This window comes from Hyperoodon ampullatus (genome assembly GCF_949752795.1).
Source record: "Hyperoodon ampullatus genome assembly, chromosome: 11".
Lineage (NCBI taxonomy): Eukaryota > Metazoa > Chordata > Mammalia > Artiodactyla > Ziphiidae > Hyperoodon > Hyperoodon ampullatus.
In genome coordinates this window covers 88,527,597-88,550,185 of record NC_136924.1, presented here as the reverse complement: position 1 = coordinate 88,550,185, position 22,589 = coordinate 88,527,597, and positions in this window count along the sequence as shown.

Sequence of the window (22,589 nt, the reverse complement as noted above, 5' to 3'; positions counted from 1 at the left end):
TCTCCTATTTTCACCCTATATTTTATTTCTTTACATGCCATCATCTCCCAGTCACTCACTTAAGCTACAAACTTGGAACCCATCTTTGAATCCTTACTCCCCCATTTCCAGTCATTCCTGGTTGTATATGTCAATCTTCTTAATATCTGTTAAATCTATCTTCTTTTCTACATCACCACTGTTGTCTTAATTCAGATCCTCATAATTTCTTATTTGGATTACTGAAAAAACTTATTAGCTTGTCTCCCTGTTTAGTTATCCTGAACAATTGGCTCCTACATGATCAGAATTCTCTTTCTAAAATGAAAATCTTTTCAAGTCTCTCACATGTTCCAATCCTTTAGTTTCTCTACTAGCCTTCAAGACAGAGACTGAAGTAACTAGGATGTCTATATTCAAAGCCATTGCTATCTGGCTCTTACTTGTCTCTTCAACCCTGTTACTAACCTAGTGCACCCAAACCACCACCAACAACAACAATTTCAGTACCATTTTCATCATCATTACCATTACAGCCATACATTAGTTAAAAGCATATGGGAGTATATACCATTTTATTACCATTATGGGAAAACTATAGCAAAACAGTTTGAAGCTAGATTTAGTTTTTTTTAATGACAAAGTTAAAAATAATAATCACAATTAAATAATTCAGATAACTGTCTATGTCTTAATTCGTTTCTAGAAGGTTAGTGGCTGTAGAAGCCTCAAGCAATGAGCTGGAAAATCCAGAAAAAAAAATCTGATTTGCTTTGATAGGGGGTTAGGCTCAGTATATGTTTTCCATTTTATGTTTGTTTTACTTTTAAATAGAAATTATCAGTATAATAATCTGGCATCCAATCTTGATGAATATAAACTTGAAACTTAAAGCTTCACTAATAAATACGAGAAAATAGTACTGTGGATGGTTTTCTTATATAGAGAACAAATTAAAGGTTAGGGGTCAGAGACACAAAATTTGGAGTTCCAGATTTACTATTTACCAATAATCTTAGAACATTAACTTTCTTGGAGCCTCAACTCTCAGAAAGTTACATAACAATGCCTGCCTCAAAGAATAAGATCATGAAAGCATGCCGTACAGTGTTAGACTAATACTGAGTAGAAGCTCAGTAATTGTTAGTTTCCCTTTTTTTTTTTTTTTTTTTTTTGTGGTACGCGGGCGTCTCACTGCTGTGGCCTCTCCCGTTGCGGAGCACAGGCTCCGGACGCGCAGGCTCAGCGGCCATGGCTCACGGGCCCAGCTGCTCCGCGGCATGTGGGATCTTCCTGGCCCGGGGCACGAACCCGTGTCCCCTGCATCGGCAGGCGGACTCTCAACCACTGCGCCACCAGGGAAGCCCAGTTTCCCTATTTTCTATATGTGTCTAGGCATGAAAATTTAATGTGGATGTAATTATAATAATGATAATAATAGTAATCAATATTATTGAACATTTCCCTTGTGCCATTAATCTAAGACCTTTATGCATATGATCTAATTTAATCCTCAATAACATTTTGAAGGTTGAATCAAGGAAAGGACTAGTTACAAATGATCTTTTAAATATATTAGAAGTTTATGTTATTTTCTTATATGTAGTCACAAAATTATAAACTAATTTTGGAAAACTAATTCTGTTCAGTAAAATCAATTTCCAGCTTGTATATAAATTCACCTCCAATTGTAATATGATAGACATACCTATACATTTTTAAGGTGTGGTTCTTGTTAAATGACATGATGTTTCTCCCATTCAGAACGTAGGCCAAGACAGACAAATCTCTTTGTAGTCTTATTTTGCAGGCAGGTAGATTTATTCTCATAGTCCTTTTCAATGAGGGAGGTCTGAAAGATCCTAGCTTTATGTAGTGGTCTCAGTTTCAAATTCACCCATCGTTCACAATTAAGAACTAAGACTCTTGATTACTTAAAGAGACCAACAACCTCAGGCTGACAAGATTAAGAGGCTAGGGCTATAATTCTGCTTTCCAAGTTTTTTCTTTTCTTTCTCTCTATTGTCTATTGTTTTTCTTTTTTCTGTCATATGTGTTACGTGTTTTCCTTCACTGGTATCTCCTAGCTTTCCATTTTTTTATAGTGTAATATTTTATTGAGGTATAATTGATATATAATGTTATATTAGATTTGGGTACAACATATTGATTCAATATTTGTATATATTAAACAATGATTATCACAGTAAGTTTAGTTAATATCCATCACCATATACTGTAACAAAAATATTTTCTTGTGATGAGAACTTTTAAGATTTACTCTTAGAAACTTCCAAATATTTGATACAATATTATTAACTATATTCATCATGCTATACATTACATTCCCATGACTTATTTATTTTACAACTGAAAGTTTGTACCTTATGACTCCCTTTACCCATTTTGTCCACCCTCCATCCCCTAGTAATCACCAATATGTTCTCTGTATCTGTGAGCTTATTTCACTTAGCATAATGACTTCAAGGTCCAAACAGGTTGTCACAAATGGCAACAACAAGATTATATTCTTTTCTTATGACCGAAATATATATATATATATAATATGTCTTCTTTATCTATCATTCATCAATGATTGACAGTCAATTAGATTGTTTTCATATCTCGGCTATTATAAATAATGCTGTAATAAACATGGCTGTGGTTATATCTTTTTGAGTTAGTGTTTGGATAGATACCCAGAAGTGGAATTGCTGGATCATATTGTAGTTCTATTTTTAATCATTTGAGAAACCTCCATACTGTTTTCCATAGTGACTGCACCAATTTATATTCCCATCAACAGGGCAGAAGGGTCTCCTTTTCTCCTCATCCTCTTGAACACTTGGTATTTCTTGTCCTTTTGATTATAGTCATTCTAACAAATGAAGGAGACATCTCATTGTGGTTTTGATTTGCATTTCCCTGAAGATTAGATATTGAACATCTTTTCATGTACCTGTTGGATATCTGTACGTCTTCCTTGGAAAAACGCCTTTTCAAATCTTCTGCCCATTTTACACCTAATTGTTAGGACTTTTTGCTATTGATCTGTATGATTTTTTAATATATATTTTGAATATTAACCCCTTATCCAGCATATAGTTGGCAAATATTTTCATTTGGTAGGTTGATTTTAATTTTCTTGATAGTTTCCCCTGCTGTGCAGAACATTTTTAGTTTAACGTAGTGCCACTTGCTTATTTTTCTGTTGTTGTTGCCATTGTTCTGGTGTCAGACCAAAAAATTATCACAAAGTATTAGTGTAATATTTTGATTTTCCATCTGCTATTGTGTATTCCACAATCAGATTGAAAAAAGACAGTAAAGGGGGTTTTATTTTATTAATTCACATAAATCCTAATACTTTTTAATAATCAGTAATTTAAGCAAATAAATGTAATATAATAAAATAGCTCTTAGAGCTATCTAATAACTAAGAGTTAGCTCTTAGAGCTAAATAATCTTCATATGCAATACTTTTGTTTATAGTTTGTATTTTTATTAACACAAAGATATTGAAGCTTTAAGCAGTTTTTATCCCATAATTTTCTGTCTCCTCATTTTGTTCCTCCCTTTCTCCTCTTTTCTTTTCTCATTCTCTGTATCAGTCTCTCTTCTTTCTCTCCTTCGGTAAATACCTCTATCCATAATTTTATGAAAGCAGATATGTTTTTGATAGTCAATTCCTTTGTAATTTCAATTAAAATAATCTTGTGAGGGGATTTTGTTTTTAAGCATTTAAAGACCCTGGATGATTATTTAGTATTTAAGCAAAATTCAGAACAAAATGGCTGCATTCCTTTGAAACAACTATTCAGTTAAAGGATGAGTAAGTTACAATGATCCATTCTGCTGGGCAATAGGACAGAGATGTTAAAAATAAACACGAATCTCCCAACCTTTTATGGAAACCACTAGGTTTGGCTTATGCAATCACTTCTCTAGATAAATAACTTGATAAGTAACAATATTGACATAAGGATTTTAATCTTTTTTCTGTTTCTGAGAGATTCTAACAGTCATGCAAAGGCTACTAAAAGTTTGAGAAAAAAGGGATTGAGAGGCAAACACATATGATTATATTTCTGATTTGATCTTTCTGAGTGTGTGTTTAGTTAAATGCATTGGGCTTAGAAGCTAAGATCTTTTAGTATTGCTCTAAGTATAAACTAACTTGAAAAATTATTGTATCTTCTCAATCAATTGTTCAGTAAACTCCTGCTCGTCAGCTCTTTTTCCCCCATTAATTGATCTTCCCATGGCTAGGGTAAAAGAAGAATAAAAGAAGTATAAGGTAGAATACCTAACTCAAAATTTGTATAATCCAGTTACATGGACCAAAAAGACATACATACACAAATACATACATACGTAAGCAAGCAAGTAAACAAGGCATTTGTTGTGATGCTCCTCACATTACCACGATCATCAGCTGATCTATTATGGGTGTCCCATATTCTTTTTTTTTCTTAAACATTTTTATTGGAGTATAATTTCTTTACAATGGTGTGCTAGTTTCTGCTGTATAACGAAGTGAATCAGCTATATGTATACATATATCCCCACATCCCCTCCCCCTTGTGCCTCCCTCTCACCCCTCTAGGTGGTGAAAAAGCACGGAGCTGATCTCCCTGTGCTATGCAGCGGCTTCGCACTATCTATTTTACATTTGGTAGTGTATATATGTCAAAGCTACTGTCTCAATTTGCCCAGCTTTCCCTTCCACCTCCCCGGGACCTCAAGTCCATTCTCTACATCTGTGTCTTTATTCCTGTCCTGCCCCTAGGTTCATCAGAACCATTTTTGTTTTAGACTCCATATATACGTATTAGCATACAGTATGTTTTTCTCTTTCTGACTTACTTCACTCTGTATGCCAGTCTCTAGGTCCATTCACCACACTACAAATAATTCAATTTCATTTCTTTTGATGGCTGAGTAATATTCCATTGTATATGTGTGCCACATCTTCTTTATCCATTCATCTGTAGATGGACACTTAGGTTGCTTCCATGTCCTGGCTATTGTAAATAGTGTTGCAATGAATATTGTGGTACATGTCTCTTTTTGAATTATAGTTTTCTCGGGGTATGTGCCCAGTAGTGGGAATGCTGGGTCATATGGCAGTTCTAATTTTTTAAGGAACCTCCAAACTGTTCTCCGAAGTGGCTGTATCACTTTACATTCCCACCAACAGTGCAAGAGGGTTCCATTTTCTCCTCACCCTCTCCAGCATTTATTGTTTGTAGATTTTTTGATGATGGTCATCTGACTGGTGTGAGGTGATATCTCATTGTGGTTTGGATTTGCATTTCTCTAATGATTAGTGATGTTTCGCATTCTTTCATGTGTTTGTTGGCAATCGTATATCGTCTTTGGAGAAATGTCCATTTAGGTCTTCCACCCATTTTGGATTGGGTTGTTTGGTTTTTTGATATTGAGCTGCATGAGCTGCTTGTATATTTTGGAGATTGCACCTTTGTCAGGTGCTTAATTTGCAAATATTTTCTCCCATTCTGAGGGCTGTTTTTTCATTTTGTTTATGGTTTCCTACATTGGAATGAATTTGATACTTGGGAACAGTGAGGATTGAAAATGCTAGAGAATAGAAAGATGCCTAAGGGCATTCAAATTTAGTTTTGATTTTGCTTTTGAACTTGTTCCATCCAAAAACAAGTTAGGTGTTTCCAATTTTTATTCATTAGAATGAATAAACATAACAATGGTGATTGTGGGGAAGTCCCTGGTGGTCCAGTGGTTAGGACTCGGTACTTTCACGGGGTTGAAGGAGGTTTCAATCCATGATCTCTGGTTGGGGAACTAAGATTCCACAAGTCACGTGGCACAGCTAAAAAATAAAATGGTGATTGTGGTAACATGTATCATGTTACAGATTAAAAGGTGTATTCATTAGAGCAAATACCACCTTTACTTTCCCTGACACATTTGCAACTGATTAAAAGATATATACACGAATGAGAGAGATGAAGATCAAGATACACTTTTCTTGGGCTTCCCTGGTGGCGCAGTGGTTGAGAGTCCGCCTGCCGATGCAGGGGGCACGGGTTCGTGCCCCGGTCCGGGAGGATCCCGCGTGCCGTGGAGCGGCTGGGCCCGTGAGCCATGGCCGCTGAGCCTGCGCGTCCAGAGCCTGTGCTCCGCAGCGGGAGAGGCCGCAATAGTGAGAGGCCCGCGTACCACAAAAAAAAAAAAAAAAAAAAAAAAAAAAATACACTTTTCTTGATAAATTGGTACATACATCTTCCATGTAGAGCTACAGTGTTCTTCCTAATATTTCATTCTAGAATTCACTTACTCTACCAAACTGCAGGCCTCAACCTCGTAGGGACAAAGCCCATCCTATTACAGTTATCATACGGCAGGAAAACCAGATCACAATGTCTCCTCAGTACCTACAGAGCATAAGTTAATAGCTCACCATTATTCCCTTGGCAGGAGGGAGTGAGAAAGTGTAGCAAAGATGAAGGTGTCCCGTCCAAGCTTTTCCCTCTTGGAAGCAGAATGGAAATTCTCTCCCCTTAGGCAGATATAATTACTGGGGAATAAGTGTTTGCCCCTAATAATCTCTATGATATTATCTGTACATCAGTTGATTCAAAAAGGATGTCTTTTTTAGTAATAACAATATTGCATGATTAAAGGCAGTTACTAGCACCAAAAAATATCAATATGATCACTTACACTAATTTTTATACAATCCTAATTATTAAACAAAATAGGAAAATGGGGAGTTTCATAAACGATTTGAGGCTCTGTGCTCACTATAATGTTAAGAAAGTTTATTGTTTGCCCAAAAAATAATAGTAGTTTAGATAGCCCATAATTATGGTTTGCTCCCAGGACAAAATATATCAATCCAAAGCATACTGTTTGGGGAATTTGAAGAAACAGTGTGAAAATTTCTATCATCCGGATAAAGGAGAGATAGGATCAGGGGGAGTGGATGAGAGGACTGATGTTCTTAAAGAGGGATGAGAACACCTGCCTTGTGTGCAGTGTGGGTTTCTCATAAGTGCTGACACAGGCGAACGCTCCAGGGATCAGGGGAAACTGGTGATCTAGTAAAATACAATCTTTAGCTAAAGGTCAAATGAAATTATACTGAAAACCTTGGGGATACTTTAAAGTGGGAGCTAAAGATGGGGGCTGCTCATTAGAGCTTGTGCTTAAATACCAGTTTCACTTTATCAGGGAAATTGTTCATTTGTGTGAAAATGTGACCTCTGTCAGTTTGCCAAGCTGGCTGGGCCCGGGGGTGATCTCAGGCTCACATGTGCTGGCAGAAGTTAAAGCTACCCGGGGACTACTTTCAAAGGACATTGCCAAGGTTAGCAGACCCAAAATCTGACCTTCCTCTTCTTTCTTTCCATTTATATCTGTTTGTAAAGTTCAAACAGTTCTCTTTTTTCCCAAAAAAGAAAGCGCTTCAAATGCAATAAAATGATAAAAGATTCCAAGGGGATGAAGCTATAAAAAGAGAAGGTGAAATAAAAATGTTTCATTTAGGAAGCCTGGTTATTTAGGGAAATATAAGTCAGATAGCTTGGTAACAATTACCATATTTCTTAACCTAGACTAGGTTTAGCCTTAAAATTTTATGGTGCTACCACCTTTTAACCAGATACAAGTATTACTGCTAATATATTAATGAAGAAAAAGAAGACAGAGGCTTTTTCACAGGATGTTTGTTATCCAGAGAAGCTAATAATTCAGAATTCTTTGATTTCTCCAAATTTACAGACCATCTTATCACATATCCATGTAAATTAAGCTACAAAGGAAAGGAATGATGGGCTGAGATTTAATGGTATGGATATGTAATGGTTAACAAAAAGTTGAATTGTAAAAATCTATGTTAAGTACCTACTACATGCTAAGATTTTAATTTTTCTTTCATATCTCTATATGCAATTATTAGGTTTTTGAATATATCTACTTGCTTATTATCGGTCTCCACTTACTAGTGTATATTCCTCCAGAGAGAATGGATTTTGTCATATTAACTGCTGTATTCCCGACATCTAGAACAGTACCTGACACATTTTGTTTGTACTATTTCTACATAATACCTATTTGTACTACTTTACTCTTTCTTTACTGAATAAATACACAACAGATATGCTCATATATACAATCATTTTAACAATCACATGAACTAGTTATTTAAGAAATAACAATGTTGATGTTTACTCTCATTGTTAATGAGTGGTAAAAAATGTAACTATGATTTCTAATTGTATAGACTTCTCACCTCAGTACAGGGTATGTTTATTTGTAATAGAGTGTTTTTATTTATATTGTTAACATACAGCTCTGAACAATTTTCCTAGTAAAATTAAAATTACTTTGAGTCAAGTACTTTATTGGGAGCTTTGCATATATTAATTAGTCATATATATGTGGGAAGGTAAGGCTATTAGCCTGAATCAGAAGAAATTTTTGGTACTCCACTATTTTTAACCTGCATAAATAGCAATTTCATGTGGTTCAGTAGAATATGATCTCCATTTTACAAGGGGTAACTGAGGTTTAGAGAAATTAAATACATTGTACAAAGCCCAATACCAGTAAGTAATAAACATACGATCTGAACTTATATTTAATTACAAATGCCATTTTCTATCTCTTGCTTCTCAAATATGGCTTTGGCAGTGGAATCTCAAGAGTACTGAAGTCAGAGATAAACATCACACAGTATTTTGGACATTCTCTTTCTTTTAAACAAACATGGAATTATATAAAGTACAATGAAAAATTAAATGAATTCTTAAGACTACAAGAGGCTAAGCTCTACATAGCTTTCACACTATGTGGGATCACTCTGTGTTAGGAGTACTCCACTAGAAAATGGTAGGAAGCAGAGCCCACTCACTCCCAGAGCCCCCTCCCATACCACTATCTTAAAGTAAATGCCCACAATGCCACAATGAGATCAGCCACTGATCAACAGAGTTGTATAATCTGCTAAGGACAAGAAAAAGGTTATTTTCTTTAAAGGAAAACAATTTACCTCTTATCAATGTCATCTATATGTAATGATTCATTTAAGATAGAGCAGTCAATGTTAAACATTAACGTATTTTCTAGTACTTCAGAAATGAATATGAATGGATGTGGAATATACTTAGGTAAAATATACTTTTTTTTTGGAAAATTAAGAAAGATATTTTTTCCTCTTTAAAATTACTTTCTAGACCCTGAATGGACTGGCTCAGCTTGGGGCCCATGCCCACCCATATGCCCAGACAGGGCATAACAGATGCAAAACTTCCACCAGGAACACATGATACAAGTGGAGACTGGAGACATTTCCAAAAGGAAGAGGAATACTATTCCAGAAGTAGGGAGGGCAGTGGGGTGGAACTGTATCATCATATTCTAAAACTTTGATATAAAAAAAGGAATATTATGCATTTAAAATTAACCTCATGTATTATCCAGGAGGTTATATCTGGATTTCAATTTTCTTATATTTTTGTTTGCTTTGTATTTTGTTTTGTTTTGTTGTTTTTTTACCATTCTGCTATTAATCCAGGCAATCAATAAACTGCCGACTAAGCACCTTATAAGCACAAAATAGAATCTTTAAAAAGTAAGTAAGTACCCCTCCAAAGAAAAGAATAAAATTATTTTCTATATGCATTACTTTCTTAATAGAAAGTATAGTTTCTGCATTTCTATTATACATCATGAAAATGAAAGACAGTATTTCTGAAAACTTCTATCTAGTAGGTAATATTTAATTTCTGATTATAATTTCAAAACTTACAAAATCTTCAAACACATTTGATTTTCTATTTAAGCAGTAAATGAAAATGCTTCAAAAACACAAAGTAGGGCTTCCCTGGTGGTGCAGTGGTTAAGAGTCCGCCTGCTGATGCAGGGGACACGGGTTCGTGCCCCAGTCCGGGAAGATCCCACATGCCGTGGAGCGGCTGGGCCCGTGAGCCATGGCCGCTGAGCCTGTGCGTCTGGAGCCTGTGCTCCGCAACGGGAGAGGCCACAACAGTGAGAGGCCCGCATACCGCAAAAAAAAAAAAAAAAAAAAAACCCCACAAAGTGTTCAAATATATTTTAAAAAGACTACAAATAGTTCAGTAACCCAGGTGCTATTTACATAGGTACTTATCTCAATTGACTTTAAATGAAATGCATTCCTTTTCAATTAGAATTCTTAGTGGGATCACAAAATTATTTAATGAACTGATTATCAAGGTTATAGTCATCAAACACAGCTTTCTGGGCAGACTCACTTTCCTAAAATAACATGTAGTCTCTACAGACATATGACAACAACTTTGACCCTTGAAGGGTTTTTTTCTTTTTTAATTTGTTTTACCTTGAATTCTCATTTAGTGAGCAAAAGATTATGTGAAAGAAAATTAAATTTGGATGAGACTTTTTATTTAGCTGATTTCTATACTGCTACTCAAACTCCTATATATCTTTTATTAAAGCAATTAGAAAAAAATTCCCTCGCAGAACTCACATTTCACACTAGCACCTCATTAGCTTTCCAGAGTGTTTTATCAAGAATTAATAAGGAGGGCAGAAATGGTGTTTGTTTTTAAATAGGGTATAATGTGACTGGGGATAACTTCTATAATCCTCAAAAGAGATAGAAGAGTTTATTTTTACCCTTAAGAAGGTGGAAAAGTCAAAGTCATGCTGAACATTAAGATTTGAAATAGGTAAGCAAAGCACCAGCCAAGACGCAGTGCCATTCCCTGTCACAGCCAGCTGGAGCTAATTGTATTAGTTGTGATAATAGTGCCCTCCAGAGGAATTCTGCAGGAATTAGAAAGGCATATGGAAAATGAAAGGCTATGAAAATGATGAATTTAAATACACACTTGTAAAGTAAATTAACATATTAATCTTACCTAGATAATTAAAATATGCTTTAGTTTAACTTTAGTACTGAAAGATGGCACTACATTCATAACAAAAATATCTACAAGCAAACGCTTTTTAATATTTTAGGCTGTGAATCTTTACTTATATATTATATTCTTGGTATATGCTAAAATATTGACATGTAGAGCAAATATAATTTCAAGAACCAGTAAAGGACTGAGATTAAGGAATTTAAATTTATGATCCAGTTGTTACTTTTCTTTCGTGGTATTTCTTTTGGCAAGTCTTTAGAATTTAGTGTAAATAGAGCTATATTCTTAACATTAGTATCGCTGAAATGAGGCAAAATTATAAACAAGCATTATCAATCACTGAAAGTAAATTAAAATGGGGGACTCCAAAGCACCAGGTTATAGACAGTAAGCCCCATTTAACACCACAAAATGTTAACAAGTTAAAAATAGGTAGTAAGTACACAAAATGAAAAATAAGAGGCCTCCTTATATTTGTCATTTAAATATTTAAACTTTCTTAATTTTAGAGAATGCCTAATGATTATTTCATATGATGATTTATTGTCATTATCATTAAAATTGCCATTTTATCATGCTAGGCACTGAGGCAAATGCTGGGAAAACAGAATTCATATTTAAGGATTTCACTGTTTTCTACCTCACTCACCATTGTCAGCCACCAACATAATGATTTTCTGAATTTGAAATCTTGGAGGATAAAACAAATCATCAGAAAGCAAATTCCTTTCAGTAATTTACTAAGATAGCTATAAAGAGTTGAAAATTTTCTCTTAAGATTTAATACCAGTAACCGCACAAAGAAGAAAAGGAGTGGAAGACAAATATGGTAGGTAAATTAATCGAACTATATCAACATTCACATTAAATGTCAATGATCTAAATGCACCAATTAAAAGACAGAGATTGTTAGACTGGATCAAAAAACGAGACCCAATTATATGCTATCTATAAGAAACCCACTTTAAATATAAAGACACATTTCCAAAGTAAATGGATTTGCAATGTCACTACAATATATCTGCATATATATTGTCCTATTTGTCAAACCCTGTTTGAACACTGTATCATTTATAATAATTCTAGAGACCTGAAGGGTTAAGTTTTTCTTACACTGCTCTTACTTTTTTTTAAAATAGATCTTTATTGGAGCATAATTGCTTCACAATACTGTGTTAGTTTCTGTTGTACAAAAAAGTGAGTCAGCCATACGCACACATATGTCTCCATATCCCCTCCCTCTTAAGCCTCCCTCCCATCCTCCCTATCCCACCCCTCTAGGTCATTGCAAAGCACAGAGTTGATCTTCCTGTGCTATGTTGTTGCTTCCTGCTAGCTAACTATTCTAAAGTTGGTAGTGTATATATGTTGATCTACTCTCACTTCGTCCCAGCTTCCCCCCCCAACCTGTGTCCTCAAGTCCATTCTCCATGTCTACATCTTTATTCTCTCCCTGCAACTAGGTTTATCAGTACCATTTTTTTTAAGATTCCATATATATGCGTTACCATAAGGTATTTGTTTTCCTCTTTCTGACTTACTTCACTCTGTATGACAGACTCTAGGTCCATCCACCTCACTACAAATAACTCAATTCCGTTTCTTTTTATGGCTGAGTAATATTGAATTGTATGTATGTGCCACATCTTGTTGCTGTAATTTACTACACTAATACTTGGTGTGAGCAGTGAGGAAGCTGCTCAAACATACATCTCGGTTGCCGTGGTACAGAAAAGAGAGAGCACTACAACAGCAGGATTTCGTAAGTGGAAGTATACAAGAATATCACCAATATTTATGAAAATATTGTAGAGTTTTGTATATTCACAAGGTAAATATTGGGAATTCAACCTTATTTTACCTATCAAGACTAATTATAGCTCTATAAAGTGATAAAAAAAGGCCTCCAAATGATGCTTCTGAATCAATGTGTGGTTTATAATATACTAGAAAGGGAAAAAATGATTATTAACTAGATCTATGAAAGAGAATGGTGGAGGTGCACTGTTAACAAAGACAGAATTTTTAGGAATTATTTTTTAATAAAAATTCTTACTTAGGAACGGAATTCAGTTAACTAAAAAATGTTATTACTACTTTTTAAAGAGGCTTCAAAGTATTTTAGGTATAAATTTCCCTAATTTTTTAATTAAACAAAAAATGGAAAAATAGAATTGTACCTTAATGTAATCACATTTCTAATTATACTAATATTGAATTAATGTGAAGTTATCATGTAGCTATAACAAACACACTACACTAAATTTCATATAATTTTTTAGTATTCTGAGGGACATGAAAAGCCATTAACCCTTTAACTTTTATAGATTTTATAGATGAAGAAACAAAAATTGAGATTAAGTGTTTAAGAAATTTACCTCAAGTTATAAAATAATTTCAGCAAAGCTGAGCTATCCATTTGGTTTCCTAACTCTGGATGGAAGCTCTTTTCACTAGACCAATAGTCCTCAAAGTATCATCTATAAACCTTGAGGTTTCAGACTCTGAGGAGGTCCATGAGGTCAAAGTATTTTCATAAAAATACAAAACGTTATATTCCTTTCACACTTTGTTGGCATTTGCACTAATGGTACAAAAGTAATTGCAGGTAAAACTGCTATCACAAAACAAGGAACTGGTATAAATTGTTCTAGTAGTTACTATGCTCTTTACTGAAACCCAGGGACAGTAAAAAAAAAAAAAAAAAGTCACTTTCATTAAGAATAAAATCAGTAAAAAATATTTTTTATAAAGTCTGATGAAGCTGTATTCATTAATTTTATAAAACCTCAGCCTTTGGATATGAGTTATTTTCATATTCTGGATAATTAAATGAGAATTACACAAAGCATATTTGTTGCATATCAAAGTATAATGATTATCTTGAAGAAAAGCAAATGTGCAGTTGTTTGAACTGTGAGCTGAACTACACCCCTTTCAAAGGAACACCATTTTTATTATAGGAATTACTGACAGAAACCATGGCTAGTCAAACTTGGGTATTGGGTATTTGCTATTCTCAAAACTAAATTAAGTGTGATTGTCATTTTTTTTTTTAAAAAGAACTATTTGCTTCCAACAACCAAATTCAATCTTTGAAACAAAATTTTAAATTTTCAAAAATTTGTACCCCCACTCAGCTTAGTATATTGCAACACCTGAAGACTTAGGGGAGTGGTGATATAAACAAATGTGATTTGTTTTTGGATATTGTTTAATGAAATGTGTTACCACTTGAAACATACACATAACTCAGTAAATCAGTTCTTTCCAAATAAAAAATGCATGACATTACAAAATCATACATGAGCAAAAGATCCATTGAAAGATAAACTCATCAATTTTAATGTAAATTTTTATTAATAGGGTTTCAGATTCCATATTGCAACTAACATTTAGGAAACTACTACCTGATGAGCTTTGTTTTGGTATCAAAGAATAATGGCCACAATGATGTGAAAGGGCTGTAATTTACTACACTAACACTTGTGAGCTGTGAGGAAGCTGCTCAAACATATACCTCGGTTGCCATGGTACAGAAAAGAGAGAGCACTGCAACAGCAGGATTTCATAAGTGGAAATATACAAGAATATCACAAATATTTATGAAAATATTTATATTTTTCCCTTTCCAACTACATATCAGTGAGGCTAAGGGAATGCAGAAGCATTTACCAGAGTCCATCAATCTTCTATTGAACCAGACACTAAGAAGTTGTGCAATAATGTTTTTAAAAATGACAATTTTCTCTTTTATAGTTTTTGGAAAATACAGTTTTTTAAATTAAAATAAATATGCTACTTGTCATTTAAAAGTATATTATTACTGTTTTAAAATAAATGTATACACTTACAACTGATACCACACAAATATAAACGATAATAAGAGAGAGTTATGAACAATTATACACCAACAAATTGGATGACCTAGAGGAAAAAAACAGATGAATTCTTAGTAATATACAACCTACAAAGAATGAATCATGAAGAAATAGAAAAAATGAGCAGACAAATTATTAGTAAGGAGATTCAATCAGTAATCAAAAACCCCCCAACAAACAAAAGTCCGGATGGCTTCACTGGTGAATTATATCAAACATCTAGAGAAAAGTTAATACCAATAGTTCAGAAACTATTCCAAAAAACTGAAGAGGAAAAAGCATTCCCAAATTCATTCTACAAGGTCAACATTACCCTGATACCAAAACCAGATAAGAAAAGTAAATTATAAGCCCAGAGCAAATTATTATGAGAAAAGTAAATTACAGGCCAATGTCATAGATGCAAAATTCCTCAACAAAATATTAGCAAACTGAATTAAACAATATATTGAAAGAAGCATACATTATGATCAAGTGGGATTTATTTCAGGGATTCAAGGATGGTTCATCATCTGCAAATCAATGTGATACGTCTCATTAATAAAAAGGATAAAAATCATATGCTCATCATAATATATACAGAAAGATTTGTGGGTTGACAAATCCACATCCTTTCATGATAAAAACTCTTCACAAACTGGAAACACACATGGTACAGAGGGAACAAACTTCAATATAATAAAGGCCATATATGACTAGCCCACAGCCAACATCACACTTAATGGTGAAAATCTGAAAGCTTTCCTCTAAGTTCAGGAACAAGACAAGGATGTTCCCTCTCATCACTTTTATTCAAAATAGTACTAGAAGTCCTATCCAGAGCAATTAAACAAGAAAAATGAGGTGGATTATATATAAAGACTCCACCAAAAACTGTTAGAACTAATAAACAAAATAGGTCACTTAGAAGCATATAAAATCAATATACAAAAACCATCTATGTTTCTATACACTAACAACTATCAGAAAGATAAAAACTAACCCTGTTTATAATAACATCAAAAAGAATAAAATACTTAGGAATATATTTTACCAAGAAGGTGAAAGATCTGTACACTTAAAACAAGACATTGATTAACAAAATTGAAGAAGGCATAAATAAATGGAAAGATATTCCATTCTCATAGATGGGAAGAATTAATATTGTTAAAATGTCCATACTACTCAAAGCAATCTAGAGATTTAATGCTATCCCTATCAAAATTCTGATGTCCTTTTATACTGAAATTGAACAAAAATCCTAAAATCTATATGGAATCACAAAATACCCCACATAGCCAAATAATCTTGGAAAGAAAAACAAAGCTGGAGGTATCACACTTCCTGATATCAAACTATATTGCAAAGCTATAATAATCAAAACAATGATATTGGAATAAAAACAGACACAGAGATCAATAGAACAGAATAGAGAGCACAGAAATAACCCCATACGTATATGGTCAGTTAATTAATGATAAGGAAGCCAAGAATATACAATGGGGAAAGGATAGTCTCTTTAATAATTAGTGTTGGGCAAACTGGATAACCATATGCAAAAGAATAAAACTGGACCCCTATCTTACACCACACACAAAAGCAAATCAAATCGTATTAAAAACTTGAATGTAAGACCTGAAACCATAAAACTCCTTGAAGAAAACTAGGGGGTGAGTCTTGACATTAGTCTTGCCAATGTATTTTTGTATTGACACCAAAGCAAAGGCAAAAATAAACAAGTTGGACTATATCAAACTAAAAAGTTTCTGCACAACAAAGGAAACAATCAACAAAATAAAAAGGCAGCATACCAAATGGGAGAAAATATTTGCAAGTTGTATATCTGATAAGGGTTTAACATCCAAAACACATTAAAAACTCACACAATTAAAGCACAAAAACCAAACAATCTGATTAAAAAATTGACTGAGGAACTAAACAGATATTTTTCCAAAGAAGACATACAAATGGCCAACATGTAAATGAAAAGATGCACAACATTACTAAATATCAGGGAAATGCAAATCAAAACTACAATGAGCTATCACCTCACACCTGTTAGAATGGTTATTATTAAAAAGGCAAGAGATAAGAAGTGTTGGCTAGGATGTGGAGGAAAGGAAATCCTTGTGTACTGTTGGTGAGAATGTAAGTTGGTGCAGCCACTATAAAAAAACATATGGAAGTTCCTCAAAAAATTAAAAATAGGGCTTCCCTGGTGGCGCAGTGGTTGGGAGTCCGCCTGCCGATGCAGGGGACACGGGTTCGTGCCCCGGTCCGGGAGGATCCCACATGCCGCGGAGTGGCTGGGCCCGTGAGCCATGGCCGCTGAGCCTGTGCATCCGGAGCCTGTGCTCCGCAACGGGAGAGGCCACAACAGTGAGAGGCCCACGTACCGCAAAAAAAAAAAAAAGAAAAGAAAATTAAAAATAGAACTACCATATGATCCAGCAGTCCCACTTCTGGGTATATATCCAAAGGAAATGAAAAAAAAATCTCAAAGAGATGCATGCACTCTCCTCTTTACTGCAGCATTATTCACAATAGCCAAGATACACACACACACACACAATGGAATATTATTCAGCTGTGAGTAAGGACATCCTGTCATTTGTGCAATATAGATGAGTCTTGAGGGCATTATGCTAAGTGAAGCAAGTCAGACAGAGGAAGACAAATACTGTATGATATCACTTGTATGTGGAATCTAAAAAACCTGAACTCATAGAAACAGAGAGTAGAGTGGTGGTTATTAGGTCCTGGGGGGGCTGGGGGGTGGGCAGGGGAATGGGACATACTGGTCATATGGTACATACTTCTGGTTATAAGATAAATATGTTCTAGAAATCTAATATACAGCACAGTCATGATAGTTAATAATACTGTACTATATACTTGAAAGTAGCTAAGAGATTAAATCTTAAATATTCTAACCACAAAAAAGAACTAGCAATTAAGAGACATGATGCAGGTGTTAGCTAATACTAGGTGGTTATCATTTTGCAGTGTATGTGTATTAAATCAACTTGTCACCCACCTTAAACTTGCCCAAAGTTATATGTCAGTTATATCTCAATCAAGCTGGGAAAAATAAATTCAAAGAAAAAATTAATTAATATATATATTTTAAATATTTCTCAATTATCATTTCTAATATGATGTTTTAATATACAAAAACTATATGAACAAAAGTTATTCAGTGGTTCTTATCTTTAGGAGGATAAAATATTCTTGAGACCAAAAATTTTTGAGAATTGCTCCATTAGACTGAACTTGATTCTTCAAGAGACAAATGAATCTAGTAATTTCTTTATAGGGAAGAAATATAATTACAAAGCTATAGCACACTTTTAATTCCAACTCCACTAAATTATCAATGGAACTTTTAGATTTTATATGGGTGACAGAAAAAGAATAATAAAATTTCTAAAAAAAGTTTATAAAAGTCCTTTTAAGCCTTGATCCCCCTGTCCAGGCCTTGGGAGTTAGTGAAAGAAGGAACATTAAACAGCTAGATTGTTACTGGTAACTGTTTAATTGTATAAATTAAATGTGTCAACAGTAACAATTAACGTAAGAGATTGGAGAAAATGATTTTGATAGTGGTCATGCCAATCATTCAAGGTGCTCAAACAAAGCATGGGAACATGTAACTTTATTTGTGTAGCAACTGATAAGATAAAATCAAGGGTGAACAAAACTCCTTTCATAATGTGTAGTGAATCATTAAACATGAAATGAGCTTCTGAGCTCACCCTGATTGCTTTGAGAGAGAAATAAAGTGAGAGAAATAAAATTAAAATAAAGAAGAAATGAGAAGGTAAGTAATACTGATGTACATTGTGTTGTGAAATATTATCTATATTTATATAATCATAGAAATGCCTAAATAATTATAAAAAGTATTAATTCATAAATGGCATTAGAATTCCCATAAGCAAAGTTTTCTACAATGTACATTTATTTAAATTTCAGGGATAGCTTTTCTGGGTAAAAATAAAACGAAATATAGCAAGAATACTTTGGTTAATCATTTAATTGTTGAGGATTATGGTTCAAAACGCTTCTTTTAGAGGTGGGACTATAAAACCCAGAAAGGTTAAATGATATGGTCAAGGTCAGCATTTGATTTCCACTTGGTCCAAAGAACAATTCAAATTCAAAGAAAAGAGGTAAAATAGAAACTTTAAAAACACAGATAGATCACTCTAGACATTTTAGTCACAAACAGAGTGTGCAGTTGAAGAGCAGTGAGAGTGCTGAACCCTTAAGAAACCAGTGGTAAGATAATAAAGTCCTTATTACAGAGCTATCACTTTGGATTATTTTTATCTCCTAGTTTTGGAAACTAGCTTTCATTTTTAATGTGCACATTCTTTTCCTACAGTTCTTGCATTTTTAAATAGAATTTCAAATTCAGAAAATCTAAATGTGACACTGGGCTTCACACTGAATCCTTATTGTAACAATATTTAGAGAGCATTCTCACAAGCTCATTAATGTAATATTCTGAGTATTTTTATTGTTAGATATTACTATAATAAAAGAAAATTATGACTGAATCCCTGCTTTGAAGATCTTATGTTCACTAGGAGAGAACAAACTGAATTATATTTCAAGGTACCGTGTGCTAATAACTATGAGACACAGAGGCTCTATTACAAGAGTTTAGTGTAAAAATAGTGATAGAAGAATAATGGCGGCCACAGTGATCTTGGTAAATTAAAGATATGGAATCAAGCAAAATAACTTTATCTGCCAAAGAAAATGTCTGGAAGAAAAGGACATTTTCCCCAAATTCCATAATATATAATAAAGTAGAAAACTAACTGCCAATAGAGATAACAAGAGAATCAGAAGCTAATAACAGAACCTAAAAAGAAAATAAAAGAATATAAAACCTAAGATAATTCCAGTATAATGAGCTCTGGTCAAATCCTTCGTAGAAGGAGACATAGATTCTAATAGTTAGGCAGTATAACACATTGGGATTCAGGAGGTTCTTAGTGGATTGTTAAAAGAGTATAATAAAACAGAGCACTTGGTAGGCATGAATTTTACATTACTTTTGGTGGAATTCTGAGCTTTTGTCATACCTAATTTCTGGGTCTCTGAGAACTACCTTAATCCAGAAGACCCATGAATCAGGTAATTTTCTCTGATATCTTACATTATCATTCTAAAAGTGATTAAAAAAATTTTTATAGATCTTTATTGGGGTATAATTGCTTCACGATACTGTGTTAGTTTCTGTTGTACAACAAAGTGAATCAGCCATATGCATACATATATCCCCATATCCTCTCCCTCTTGACCCTGCCTCCCACCCTCCCTATCCCACCCCTCTAGGTCATCACAAAGCACCAAGGTGATCTCCCTGTGCTATGCTGCTGCTTCCCACTAGGTAACTATTTTACATTTGGTAGTATATATATATGTCCATGCCACTCTCTCACTTCATCCCAGCTTCCCCCTCCCCACCCATGTCCTCAAATCCATTCTCTATGTCTACGACTTTATTCCTGCCCTGCCACTAGGTTCATCCGTACCATAATTAAGGTGTTAACCAAGCCAAAAGAGTACTAGGATTCCCCATCATAATTGGATGAGGTACATCTTAAGCACCTCTAATGCCACCAAGTTGCTTAGAGCTTGGAGAATAGCTAAGAAGACATAGTCTTGTCCTCAGGACATTTATATAGCTTTTTAACAACAAACATTAATTTAAAAAACAATTCAGAAATGATGTATGAGAAATGGAGTTAAATAAAAAACATGTAAGTGTGCAGTATAGATAACACATAATATTGATGGTGTCTGGGAAGGAAGAAAGCACAATATATTTTAAAATTTAGCAAGGTAGATTATAATAAAAGATTTGTTTTGAAGTCAAAGATTTGGGTGAGATTCCCAGATTTATAGTTTTTCCATGTGCTGTCATGGAAGAGCTACATTCCTTCTGGCTCTCAATTTTTTATAAAGGGAATGTATTTTCATATGCCCAGACTTTTTGAAGAATTTTTGTGAATATCCAGAGATAAAACATGAGAACTGAAAGGTACTATAAGATATTAATTGGGCATCTGTATTTTAAGGTACTTGATTAAGGAGATGCTGTGAGCCAAAAAAAAAAAAAAAATAGGGAAAAGCTTATGGAGGAAGAAAAAAGGCATATTCTATAATATATAGTTCAAGTTTGGGAGTATTTATTACTTAACAAGCACAGTGCTTTATCCTTTATATTTTACTATCACTTATTTCCAATGAATTCCCATTTTAATTCAAAGTTAACATCTGCACTTTATACTTTTTGATATTGGTGTAATATAATTAAACACTGAGAAGAATCCTACTTCACAGTGAAAGATTTACTTACATTTCAGTATTATATCATAAAATAGTTGCAGCATTCCATCACATCATTGATGTATAAAGCGGAGTCCAATTTTTTAATTTATCATTAGGAATATGACTGTCATGCAGATTGGAATTCTCTGATGGTCAAAACTAGGACATACTCCCCCCACAGGCTGACCTAGATAGAAACTCAAATTATGATTATAATCAATTGTTTGTTTGGCAGAATCTGAAGCAGAAAAAGAGGAGTGTTATAGTTTGATTATTTAATGGCAATAGACTAAGATGATGAGAATCATTTATTATTATGTTGGAGATTGTCTATACCTGAACTTCCCAAATCATATCACAATGGGCTGATAAAGAAAAATGATATGCTGTGTAAAGCATAATGTGTACTCAACAAATTCTAGAAATTAGAATTTGCTTTCCTGGAATTAGTGTTCCAGGAAACCCAGGTTCAGACTCTGGAATGGTAATACTGAAAAGGTTCCAGTTTCTCCTCACAAAATGTGTGGACATCTCTTTTGTGGCATGCCCAACATCTACAGGGAGGGGGAGCCAGGACAATCAGAATCAGTGAGATTTCAATTTGTGAGAACTGGTGGGAAGCAGAAATTAACTTCCTGGATTGTGAGCTATGGAGGTGGTACCTGACAGCTACTAAGGGCACCTGAAAATAAGGCAGACAGGAAAGCAAATGTGAGACAGGAAAAAAGAAAGACCAAGTTCTGATTATAGTATTGAATTCTTACATCAAGCAATGTCTGAAGTCAACCGTACCTCTTAATTTTTAAGTTATATAAGTTATATATACTTGTAAATTCTCTCTTTCCTCCCCCCCCCACTTCTAAACCAAACTGCAACCAAAACTAGCTTTACTGATTAACATGGGCAATATCTGGATAGGTTCCCCCAACTTTGATTCCACAGCTGCTTTTTGTGTATTTCTATTACTGTACAACCCCTCTTAAGATCATCATATTCTTTGTATATATCAAGGTCATACATTATATAAAAGACAATACTTTGGGGCAGCACTTGCCCTTGTTATTAATCTCTTTGATATGATTTATCCCTTCTCTGACTCATTATGTTGGTCTTAAATTTATTTCTCAAGGGAATTTTGTCTTATTTGTAAGTTCTCCTCAACTTTTTCCCCCTGTACCACTTGCAGGAATAATAATGAATGCAATGAAATAGTTCCAACCATCTTCTTTCATGTCAATCTCTCTGACTCTATAGGGCACTTTAGGACTCTAGCACATATTCTCTGTATCTTAAGCACCATAACCAGTATCCAGCACCTAATAGGTTTGAAGGTTGTTGGACTTCATCCTAGACAAAATAATCAATCTACTATTTTCTCTTGTTTTGGCTTTTGCTTTCTTTGGACTGCACATGTACTCAAACATTTGGTCTGCCTTTCTATCTTCTCCCCGCAAGAACAGATGTTTCTGTGATGACTGATGTTTTTAAG